General features: G+C 37.9%; 1 protein-coding gene across 1 annotated transcript in view; it reads right to left on the bottom strand.

Annotated features, from left to right (window-relative positions):
• The window catches only part of LOC149081332 (bone morphogenetic protein 1-like), a 265,551-nt gene extending 261,883 nt beyond the window's left edge, over positions 1-3,668 (bottom strand). The window contains exon 1 of the mRNA XM_089238168.1: positions 3,169-3,668. The gene's annotated coding sequence lies outside the window, so the exon portion shown is untranslated. The remainder of the gene's footprint in view (positions 1-3,168) is intronic.
• Positions 3,669-11,804: the final 8,136 nt, after the last annotated feature.

An 11,804-nucleotide genomic window follows, 5' to 3' on the forward strand; every position in this document is an offset into this window, starting at 1 on the left:
ACGCATGTCTCTTATTACTTGACAAACCAAGCAAGAAAGATTTTTGACCCTTGCATTTTGGAGGGAAATACCATTTGCGGAAGAGACATATTGCTGTACATTCTCCAACAATGAAAAAAAAAGTAAATCGGCAAACAATAAATGACATTTTTAAACTATTCAAATCTCTATGAATAATTCATATAGATACAGTGGAATTATATAAATTCCCTGAAGTAGAACACCTCGTATTTCTTTAAATATTGGCAATATTTCATACATTTGGCTGCATTATATGTTAATAACCTGCCGAATGAAATAAAATATGAAAATGAATTAAGAGCTTTCAAAACACTAATTATCAATTATATTAATATTTTACTACAATAGGAAGGTACTTCTCGGCCCCAGTATACAGTGTTGTCACACCTAGGCCTCTGAAATATTTGTCTATCTGTATACTTGTATTTTGTTTAGTACTTGTTAGTATACGAAAGTGTTTGCCACCACAGAAAAAATTATGTTTGTATACTCTGGACGGTTCAAGCGATCCCTTGAGTGAAATACTGTATTTATATATATTGTGTTTTTTTCCCCTTCATTCTTAATAAACCATTCTATCCTATTTTACTTTGTCGTGTAATAGCGTCCAGGGTACGTCATTTGCTTAGCATAACTCCTCAAAATTGTTCTATAAATATTTCAACGCTTGCAAATCAAAGAATTGAATCAAACTCTGAGAAAAACTGAAAGTAGGAATGAAAAATGACTGCCGATTGTGGAAAGCAAATGCCTGATCCAGCGCTGATCGGAAGTCATTAAAATTCAACGGCCAAAACATATAAAACGATAAGAAGACTCAACCACTGTTTGACGCGGAAAAACAAAACTTTCCGGAGGATATTTTAGAATGAGATTTCCATTAACAACGACAACTCGTGGTCCACATGTTTCCGCAGAAGATAAATAAACAGAAATATATCAACAAAAGCCAACCGAGCAGGAAAATTTCCTAACGAGAGCTGGCTGTTGACAAAAATCTCCACAAAATATGGATGTCAAAGCAAAAACAATTTTCACCAAAAACTAGAGAATAAGGAAAACATAATACACTTCCCGTAAAAATTAGGATTGCAGTTCAACGATTTGTTCCAACATGAATATCGTATTTATTTTTAAACGTGCCAATTTCGGTAAAACTCGCAACAACAGTTGTTGAGCTATTCCATTTGTTAACAGCCCTACGGCAGAACAACCTGGAGTCGCACCTAATCAACCGAAACTCGTGTCCCTCCTTGTCGAAACATTCAATTGAAGTCCAGAAAATAACTCGTAGCCCATCCTATTTATCCTGTAAATTTGGAAATTTCAAAAACTTCAATCATGTGAAAGTCAATTCGTTGTAGAATTTCGTCCAGGGATCGCAAATGAGCCTCGATTATCGAATACTCGACAAGAATATATGGTTTTTAGATTCATTTAACGCAGGCATCTTCAACCCGTTGCTCGCGAGCACCATGGTACTCCCTGAAGAACCCAGAGTGCTCGATGCTCGTGTCCGATTTGATGCTCGCGAGCACTTCATCGACGTCTCAATCAAACACCTTGTATAAATTATATACATTCGAGGATTGAAATTATCCTGATTTCATTCATTTGTATGTCAAACATGCTGTAAGGGTGTTCTTATTTGGAGGATGGGTGCAGGCAGTGCTCGCGACTAGAAAAAGATTGAAGAACTCTGATTTAACGGATCTTCATTATGGTTTAGAGCTCAGACTAAGATAATATTGAGACTTTTTAATCTACTTGTCATAATACTATAATACCCCAATAACATTCAGACTACTATTGCATGGCAATTACTATGAAATTCAGGTGCTAAAAATATTTTAATAGTAAAATTTATGGTCCTAAATGAAGAATACAGAAAACAATCAGCGCTATTCGGAAGGATTTTGTACAATAAAATTCAGATGACACTGTTGGAAATTCTATTTAACAGAGTGTTGTCAACGCCGAAATCAATATTACGTTGGGAAGGAAGGCGTTATTGTATTCAAAATGTTTAGTCCTTAGTACATCGGTAGTCGCGGCGAAACACGTGCTGCCAACTAAAGTACATACCGAAAAATCTTCGTCAACTGATGCGGAAATTGCTGAAACACCAACAACCCCCCTGAGGTCGATGTCTGCCATCGGGACGAATCATTCATCAAAAGAGAACAAAACTTTCTCGGTGTGTACTTTAGTTGGCAACACGTGGTTCGTCCCGACTATCAATGTACTAAAGACTAAACATTCAATACAATACTGTCCCCTTTCCATCGTAGTATTGATTGAACAACACACGCACATTGACAGCGCTCAGTTAAATATCATTTTCAATGTTTTTTGCATAAATCATTCCAATTAGATGTGAATATTTTCTGCATTCTTCAGACCCCAAACTTCAGCAATCAAAACATTATTAACATGAATTTCTAGACTTGAATATTAAGGTATTACAAACAACATGATATATATGGCAAGATTCTTAAAATGACCTTAACATGAGCTCTAACCATAGCCAAGAACCGTCAAATCAATCCGTAAAATCATTATTCAATAATCATTTCGAGACATTTCATGCTGATTGAAACTGGATTTTGCAGTTTATTCCAGATCAATCCCCTGTATCCGAACCAGAAGTTAGAATACCTTCTAGTTAGTTACTACTCGGGGATCTCATTCCGTATTACCGGTTACTCCTAACATTACAGACAGACCAGTCAGTAACTTCCACATGAACTTCATTATTTTGGCTAAAGGGTTTTCAGTATCTACAGACAGAATTTAATGATTCTCGCCGCTGCCCAAGGGAACTACCCTTGCTGGCTATGAAAATATCTAAAGCTCACACTGATACAACAACAGAGAAATTTATTTTATTTTATGTAACAAATGCATAAAAGTATGCTTTTAAAACATTTTAACAGGTAAATGGAAAAGTCAGGCTAGAATATAAGTTGGAGCTGACAGTAGGCATAACAACAGGCTCAGACGAAGCCTGTGATAAATGAGTTTGTTCAGGGAGAAACACTTATATATAAACAGATAAATAACAAATACACTGTCATTCAATTGTATAATAATACTTCGATTTCTTTGATCTTAAGAAATTACGATAAGAGAAGTAAACTTTCTTACCTCCTTCACAACTTTCATCTTTCGTGCGTGTGTGTGTTTGTATTCTTCTCTTTCAAAGACAAACAGCGGGATTTTTTTCACGAAGAAAAGCAATTATGGCAATGATAATTATTTTTTGTTTTAGTAATTATTTATCACAGTGTGATTATGTAGAGGGGAGGTGAAAGAAAAAAAAACACTTTTTGGAGAAACTGGCAACGAAAAAAGCAATTTTCTTAATATTTTCTTCGATGGAGTTCGAAGAACTTTTTCTTTTCCACGTAAGGGGGGCGAAGAAAAACAACAACAACAACCGAAAAGTGGAGAATAAGACCCGTTAAGGGCGGCACAAAAAAAAAAAATGCACCCAGCGACGAATGTTTTCCTTGAAGGGAACCCCCCTCTCTGTTTTTTTTCAAAAACACATGAGTTGATGTTTTCCTTTCTCAAGAGCAACGGAAGGGAACCCCCTCACGACATCCACCTTCGACTAGACTCTGGAGGAGCAATTGGAAGACTGTGGGACTTTCCCGAAGAGGCTCGTGTTCCGTCCGTCCGTTCCGTTCGGTCCACCACTCCACGCGCGCGAATCCGGCGACGGTGGCGCCCTCGAGTGACGTCACGTATACACATAAACACAGTCATCTAAAGTTCCATCGATTACGTGAAAAAAAAGGGCGAACCGTTTGGTTTTTTTTTTTTTTATTAAGTGAGTAAAAAAGACACGGACACGTCATGATATGAGAAATATTGACGGGGGTGACAGAAAACGGGGGATTTTCCCATGTTTGACATGACTGATGTTTGACATGTTTCGTGCTGTTGACATTAGAGATGTCCATCCTAGATTAGGCGTGTGCCACTTGTGGAACGTCGAGGTATCATGAGTGGCACGTGAAGGATTTTTCTCAAAAAAAGTAAATTTTTGTCTAGGGAAAAATCTCTCTTAAACCAGGGGTTTAAAGACCCTCGGGGCCGCCCTAAGGAGGCGTGCGACAGGTGTGATGGCACAGGGGCCCTACACTCACGGTCAATCATACGAGGCTTTCACCAAATTCTTAAATTAATTCTTGTAATTTATGCTGAATTTTCATCAATTCTGGAATTTCTTTTGAGAAGTTAATTGTGAATTTTCCTGAATTGTGGAATTATTAATTTCATTAAATCTCAAATTCCATCAATTGTAGAAAATAATCCTTTCATTAATTCTGAATTTTTATCAATTCTGAGATTATTTCTGCAATCAATTCTGAAGAATTTTTCAATTATTTCTTTCAATACAGTCTGGAATTTCAGGAATTATTTCTTTCATTAATTCTGTAACAATTTTTTTCATCAATTCTGGAATTATTTCTCTCTGTCATGGGTTCTTAATTTTCACACTAATTTTAAAATTATTTCTTTCCTCACTTTCGGAATTATTTGTTCCATCAATTTTCGAATGACTTCTTTCATCAATTCTGCAATTATTTCTTTCATAATTTTCGCTAATTCTAGAATTATTTCTCCCATGACTCTTTCGGAATTATTTCTCTCATCATCAACCTAGAAGATTCTAAATTAGGGTGCATTGCACTGGTTAGCATTAGGGTGCATTCCCCCGAGCATCTTGTGACGTTGTTCAGATGGCCCAGGGTAGACCTTCGTAACAATAATTATCTGATAACCGTTTTTTCCCACCTTGAAAACTCCCAACCTCAAACTTCCACATAAGGGAAATATTGGATGGTGTCAATAGGGTTGCGTCCCGTATATACGGGATTTACGGCCACGTGGAGATTAGTCTGAAAGCTGAAGTACCCCGAATTTCTCGAGCTCAGGTGCGTAAGGCCGAGATTAGGCTACGCTATAAAAGTTTTGTATTAGTTCTTTTCACATAAAACTTGAAAAATGCAACCAATAAGCGTATCGGTTACATTCTATGCAACCAAAAGGACTAGAGGTTGTTGTTTTTTTCATCTTTTGTAAAATATCTATTATCAAACTTTTACAGCGTAATCCCGGCCTGAGACCGAGGTGAGCTTTTATCAATTGCAGTGACAAGCCTGCCTCGATTACCAACAGACGATTAATTAAGAAATATAAAAATTTTCTTTTCGAAAGAAGTGAAAGATTACAAATTTTCATGACTCCGGGATTTATATTAATGAAAACAATCCTGTCCCATTAAAACGGGACGTATGAACTCGGTATTAAATTCTGTGACATGCACGCCAATCATACTTTGGTCTTGATGACAGTAGCGCGGCTTTGATGGAGGTTGGACACCCCCAGCATCAGGCATGTGAGGGTGAACCCTTGAAGTTCATGTCGGGTCGGGGTTCCGTTGAGCAGACACTCGACTATACGGCCTGGTTAAGTAACCATAATAACAATTATCTGTGATAAAATGAGGAATAATTCACTTTGATAAGCGTTTCCTATTGCATTCAAATTTGTGCTATCATTTATTAATGAACAGTGGAATAAGTTTAAATAGTTTTTCTAAGAATTAAGTCTAACACTAAAAAAGTGAAACCTCGATACGGTCGACGCTCAATATAACGACCCATCGGAAACGAACGCTATATTGGGAGGGCCGGAATATAGAAAGTGAAACATATATGATAGTTGTTTTACACAAAACATCTGAGGCTTATCCTACTGATCGTTGTAATGGAATAGTCGCTGTAACGTGGGGTCGCAATAACGAGCGCAGAATGTATAACGTGGACCAAACGAAAATATCGTTGAAGATATTGAGGGATTGTCATCATATAGAGAAAGGCAACATTATCATCAAATTTACGATTGTGTGTTGGCATGCTGCACTCTACCGTTGCTGGATTTGTAACTTGCCTGCAATGTGTTATTCCCTGTGGTGGTTATTTATTATCGTTTATTACATTTTTTTACGTTTATTGTAATAAACGATTTGGGGGGCCATCCTTTTCGTTATTTGCGTATCTTTTCTTTGACTTGTATTTCTGCGCCACCTATCGGCTGTTTTTGAGGGGTTTTTCCCTGTCAAAATTTCCCGTGACCCAGCGATGCTAATAACCTGTGTGTAAACCGTTCTTATTTTTCTTTTTTTTTCCGGTTTTTATTCATTTTTAAAGTTTCTACGGACTTTTTTGCCACCCTGTACGTACGATACAGTACATAGCAATCATTTATAAAGTGCAAATGTTTGTCGTTTATCACTGTAAAATTTTTGTAAAAGTGTGTGGCTCGAATGTAACCGATCAGCTTATTCGTTGCATTTTTCAAGTTTTATACAAGCACTTTTACAAAACTTTTATAATGTAATTCCGGCCTACGAGGTGACAATATATGAATAAGAGTGGGTTTTTCAAAGGATGGGAAAGATGTTTTTAATGTTATGAAAGTGGGGAGCATACATATATAGGAAGTGATCGGTACTTTACGTTTGGACGCAACTGTTAGGACACGAGTCATTTGCATCAGTGCTGTTCTGACATCGACTGATTGATTGGACGCGGCAGTTTCGAAGCAGCAATTATATCGATATCATGAGGTTTTCAGTAATCCAGAAATCAGACGGAGAGATCAAGTACTTAACTGTGCTCACAGTTTTATGCTATAACTTAATGATATTATTAATGTGATGCGTATATACGACTTTTTTTTTAAATTTTACGGGTTTTTTTTTACAAATTTCATGTTTTTGAATTGGAGTGATTTTATGCGTTTCTTTTCCCCTTCAAAAAATATGTGTTATTAAATGTGATACCGTGTTTCCCGGAAAATAAGCCCTTGCTGAAATCGCCAGTGAGACGCATTTTTAGTATGGCATTGCAAAATATGACGTATGTACTGGTGGTAATGATAATGGTTTTGTTATTATTTATTATCAAATAAAAATACAAATAAATGATATCATTGAAATTTATACTTGAAATAAGTTATAATATACGCAAAAAAACACCCTAAATTTTCGTTAACACCCAAGCAGGCCTCCTTGAACGAGAGGTGAACGCCTACGGCCGGGATTTCACTATAGAACTTTTATAAAATATCTTTTATCAGCATGCATAAAAATGCAATCGATAAGCGTATCTGTTACGTTATCTAGGATACAACCAAATAGCTTATTGGTTGTTTTGAAGTTATATAAAATAACTTTTACAAAATTTTTATAGTGTATCCCCGGCACATTCCTGCTACCCTAGTGAATCCCGTTGCCATAGGATGAGACGGCACTATAAAAGTTTTGTAAAAGCTGGTTGATAAAACTTGAAAAATTCAACCAATTCGGTACCAACCGTATCGGTTACATTCGAGCAAATGTAACTAGTAGGTTTATTGGTTGTTGTTTTTTTTTCCCAAGTTTTGTAAAAGACCTTTAATAACACTTGTATCATGCAATCCCGGCCGTTACAAGTACGTTTACGTCGATTTTATTACACTATAAAAGTTTTAGAAAAGGTCTTTCATAAAACACACATGAAAACTGCAACCAATTATACTATCGGGTATATTATCTCTAATGTAACCGATAATGCTATTGATTGCATGAAAGATGGTCTAACATGAAACGCAAACACGCTAGCGCATTTCGAAAAGGCCGCTCCTCAAACATTAAAACGGTATTCCTGTTGAAATTTAACGGGAGAGAAAGAACGCCACATGCATGGAAATTTAACCTGGGGAAGAAGAAGAAACCGTATGAAAATCTGAGTCACAGTGAATGAAAGGCGTGGACGGCAGCCCTGCCAAGTTATTCCAGCGTGCAACCGTTCTAACAGTTGCAGCGTACGGGATAACGGCGCACTTTAGTAATACTAAAAAACAAAGCAGACATGCATTTCGTCTACGGAGCTACAAACGGAAGTGTCACAGAGGCAACACGAATGTACGGTGAGCGTTTTTCCCCACAGGCGGTTGCCCAATCCGTAAATTTGCTTTCATCGGCAGCTGTGCGAAACGGGATCCTTTCTTACTTCCTGGTCTGATGCACTGTGATGCAGATTTTCATACGGTTTCTTCTTCTTCCCCAGGTTACATTTGCATGCGTGGTGTCCTTTTTCTCCCGATAAATTTCAACAGGAATTCCGTTTTACCGTTTGTGGAGCGGCCGTTTCGAAACGCGCTGGCGCGTTTGCGTTTCATCTTAGACCATACATTCTTTGATGACAATTGTATTGGTGTGTACTATCACCTCTTAAAGTTTTTCCCCATCTTTTCTGAATCACCCTGTGTGTGTATATACTGTATGTATGTATGTATGTACAGGGTGCATATAGCAAACAGGGGATACTGCATTTTACTGGCGAACCGTTGATCCTAGAGGTAAACTTCCAATTAGAAAAATTTTCCAAATAACGTAATGTGCTTAGATATGCCATTCATGTTGCAAGGGGTTTTGTATAGTTATTAAAATATAAAATTTCAAAAAAATTATACACTATTCCCGTGTGCCCCAAAACACGAATAGAATGTAGTTGTTGCCCTATCTTTCCTTATTGCCAACATAAAAAAAAATTCCAAGTTTCTAAGTTCAACATTCATTGAAACATTTGGATTGGAGAAACGAAGGAAAGTTGAGAAAAAACAGTTCAAAAATACGAAGTTCTTGAAGAGGAATGGACGAGGCGCATGTGTGGATTAGTGGTAGTAGTTCTAAGTACGGAAAAACCGTTTTACTCGTAATTAGTAATGTCGATTTTGTTTGTCGGTGTGTGTGAAGAAAGCCAACATTACAAGACTGATAATGTTGTTATGAATGTTTTTAACTTCTTCACGCTTGTTATAATTTTATGTTATTGCAAAATATGTGTAGTGCGCTTATTATGTACGGCATAGTTTCCCAACCTTTCTTGTCCCATCGCACCCATCCCTTCTTCAGAAATTGTTTTCTCCCACCGCCCCCCCCCCAACGCAATACAACCCATAGGATCCTATGCTATACCAGCAGCTTCTGCCGCCCCCTTGGAACATTCCATCGCCCCCCAGGGGGCGTTAACGCCCACGTTGGGAATCACTGACGTACGGGTAAAAATAAGCAATTCGCTTAATGAAGAGAGGAATGATTATAAATTTTTCCATAATTATATATATCAAACTTACTATTTTTATTTAGGAATTATGCGTAATCGCGGGTGAAATTAATAAATGTAATGAAATTTAATCAAACTTTATCAAGACGATTTGTGATTATGCATTACCACCGGTTTATCACTTTTGTAGTTTGAAATAAACAACGTATATGAACTAATAGCGACCAAAACCAAATTACGTATAAATGAAAAAAGTTGTATAAACGGGTTTACACTATGTATATAGTGTTGTAGTTAAACTCGGTATTCGGCCCTTATATCGTACTTCTCCATTAGCGGACAAAGTTTTTGTTCCCATGGATGTCCGTTATCGAGAGGTTCTACTGTACTAGCAAATAGATTCGAGACCATTTCATACATCACTGTCATGCCATCACAGGCATGAATTTGAATTTTTTTAAAAATTATTGGGTTTTTTTTTGTACTTTTGTCACTCCTAGCAATTTTCTTCACCTCTTCCCCCTTTTCAGGTATTCTTCGCTTGGTGACAAACCCATTATTTATTTAACATCACCTCTTAACTATATCTCACCACAATCACTGACCAGGTTTGACAATGAAGTGACCAGGTTTGACAATGAAGTGACCAGGTTTGACAATGAAGTGACCAGGTTTGACAATGAAGTGACCAGGTTAAAATGGATCGTAGAAGATTTATTTTTTCTCAAATAATGCCAAAAATCCAGGCACTCTGGCATCGATTGCCGGCACATCGGTATCACTTTCGGACACACAACATTTTTCCACATCCGGGCCATTAACATGCGCATATATTTATATTTTCGGCACGTTAGCGGAAAAAATCGATTTCTTCAATGCTTTTTTATTCCGCTTTCTGTTTTTTTCTTATATAAGTTCGGTGGTATCTGGAAATGGATAACGCGATAAGCGGAATCTCATGTTAAGACCGATGACGGCCATCGCCCGAACAGCTCTCACACAGCGGCTCCTTTCGACGTCGATATTATGTCATCGCTCAATTAGCGTGTCATTTATTATAATTGACTATGACTTTTTTGCGTTTGAGGTGTTTTCCTTCGGGGAAAATGTAAAGTTGACGTTTGTGTTGATGGCTCTTTTACGATCCCTTTAATCATCGCTCTCTGCGATCCATTTAGAAGCCATTATATGCTTTCATTCATAACAAGTGAGGTGATGTCTATTTATAATGTTCTTGGTGAATATACGCATAATGAACACATCTAGAGACGCACTCCTCTTTTCGATTCCACGCATATTCCAGCAGAAGTATGTCCTTCGGCACATTAAGTGGATTTCTTGTCGATCTGAATAACCGGGGTCGAACCTTACAGGGTTTGAAGAGTGTTATTGAAACGGGGTGCAAACATTGCCGTCTCAAGATATGGACCCGCAATGACATGACTCGGGGGCCTTCGGTGCAGAGGGGAGGCTAGTGATAATGAGATCTCGTTAAGATTTTTGTGATATTAAGCGTACAAATTGATAAGCAATCATTTATTGGGGGAAGCCTCAGAAAAACGAATTTGCTCGGGTCCCCACGATGCTCTTAAGACGGTACTGGGAAGAGGCCATTAAAAAGAAATTGAAATGGATACAAATTTTTTGCATTCAATATACATATTTTTGCATTTGCTAATCATATCTGTATTCGTATATTTTTTTTTCTCTTCTAATGCACGCATTTTAGACTTATTGTTGATTTGCAAATTCATTCTCAAATGCTACGAATATCATTATGAATAGCATTTCATGCACAGTTTTGTTTGTACCGCATATCATGCACAGTTTTGTTTGTACCGCATATCATGCATTATTTGCGCTGTATCACATATATTGTTTTCATATACATACTTCATGTTTATCTTAATCGCGACTAAGTCCCTGGGGGGATACTCTGTTGTATATCCCGCTAAGCCGCCGATGTTTGGCAAGATTTGATCTCGCTTGGCGAGAAACACACACTTCTGCTGGCAGTCACCGCGGAATGAACACGCAATAACAACCCTCCTGAAATTGTTATTGCGTCATCATCGATGGGGAGGGGGTTTCCGATTTGCTGGCTTATGATGACAAGGGGGGAGGGGGTTTGGATAATGTTTACGTCATCAACCACCCTTTATGAAAATATGAAATATTTTTAATGGCATCTTACTCGTTGCACCAAAAACGAGAAAAACCTTTCGATAGTTTGTGGGCAATTGAAGTAACATCCCCCCCCCTATTGATAAGTGCCCTACAGAGGCACTTTAGTGATCTCAATGTTTCGCGGATCCGAGTGATCTGGAAATGTGTCCGGGCCGCTTAAGTGCTCTGGAAATGTGCTCGGGCCGCCAAAGTGCTCTGGAACTGTGCCACGTACCACTTAAATAATCTGAGAATGTACCGCGGGTAATTTGAGTGATGTAGAACCGCACTGGGGGCCACTTAAGTGCTCTAAAACTACGTCACATGTCACTCAAGGGATCTCTAAATGAGTCACGGATCGCTTAAGTGATCTGAAAATGTGCCGTGGGCCACTTAAATGCTCTGGAATTGTACCACGGGACACTTAAGTGATCTGTAAATGTGCCGCTTAGTTCATTTTTACAAAATTAGGTTTAAAGAGGGCAGGCCGCA

The sequence above is a fragment of the Pholcus phalangioides genome, unplaced genomic scaffold, assembly GCF_987345545.1.
Source record: "Pholcus phalangioides strain wild (caught in Gottingen) unplaced genomic scaffold, Ppha-v1.0 ptg000010l_1, whole genome shotgun sequence".
Classification (NCBI taxonomy): domain Eukaryota; kingdom Metazoa; phylum Arthropoda; class Arachnida; order Araneae; family Pholcidae; genus Pholcus; species Pholcus phalangioides.